The sequence below is a fragment of the Pygoscelis adeliae genome, unplaced genomic scaffold (genome assembly GCF_000699105.1).
Source record: "Pygoscelis adeliae isolate BGI_AS28 unplaced genomic scaffold, ASM69910v1 Scaffold314, whole genome shotgun sequence".
NCBI lineage: Eukaryota > Metazoa > Chordata > Aves > Sphenisciformes > Spheniscidae > Pygoscelis > Pygoscelis adeliae.
In genome coordinates this window covers 867,355-868,251 of record NW_008824668.1, presented here as the reverse complement: position 1 = coordinate 868,251, position 897 = coordinate 867,355, and positions in this window count along the sequence as shown.

Below are 897 nucleotides of genomic sequence, written 5' to 3'. Positions count from 1 at the left end.
CAGCCGGGGTCTGCGCCCCTGTCGCCGGGGTGGGCTCCGTCCTCGGCGGGGGTTCACTTTTCCTGTGAAAACCCGTGTGTGGGCGCATCCCCGATATACATACCTTAACGTATAGAGTGCGTATACATGTACTGTATATACTTACGTGATTCTGTCCGGTGGCAGTCCCTCAAGAGGCACAGGGACGGCAAGGAAAGCCCAGGTGAGGGGCGCTCCCCGCTTAGCCGAAACCCCCGTGACAGCGGAGCGTTGCAGGGGGGCCGGGGCGTGCTCTCGCCCGAGTGGAGGCTGCAGGATCGGACCCCTTTGGAGATCGTTGTGGTAATCACGGAACTACTCCCTAATTACAGCCATCCCTGTGCGTGTGCTAGGTAGAGTCGGCAGCGGTTGTAGTTAGGCAGGTAGCGATTGCGCTGCAGAAATCGTTCAGCTTTTCGTGTGCCGAAAAACAGGAGGAAAGCGTCGTGGTTTATTTCTTGAAGGACGAAAAACGTTAAGAGCTCGGCATACCTGAAATAAGGAGAAAAAAATCCGAGTTAGCTGTTTTCCCTTTATGTAGCTTTAATGATCTGGCCCAGTTTGTTCCTGCTTCTAAGAAAAATTGCTTCCAGGCAAGACCGCTTTATCTTCAGTTTTGCTCGGCAGCGGAGTTATCAGCGGTTGGGGTGAGCAGAGTGATTTATTTATATTGGAAATGTGGTCGGGCTCTCTTTAACAGTCACATTGTTGGTACTCTCATGAATGAGTGACAGGATTACAAAGCAGGCACACTTCTTTAAAAAAAAAAAAATATATATATATATATGCCCCGATTTCATTGTTAAGCCTTGTGGAAGCTGTGTAGAGACATGTTTTCCATGGGTGTATCCTGACATATTTCAGTAAATCGTGATTTCT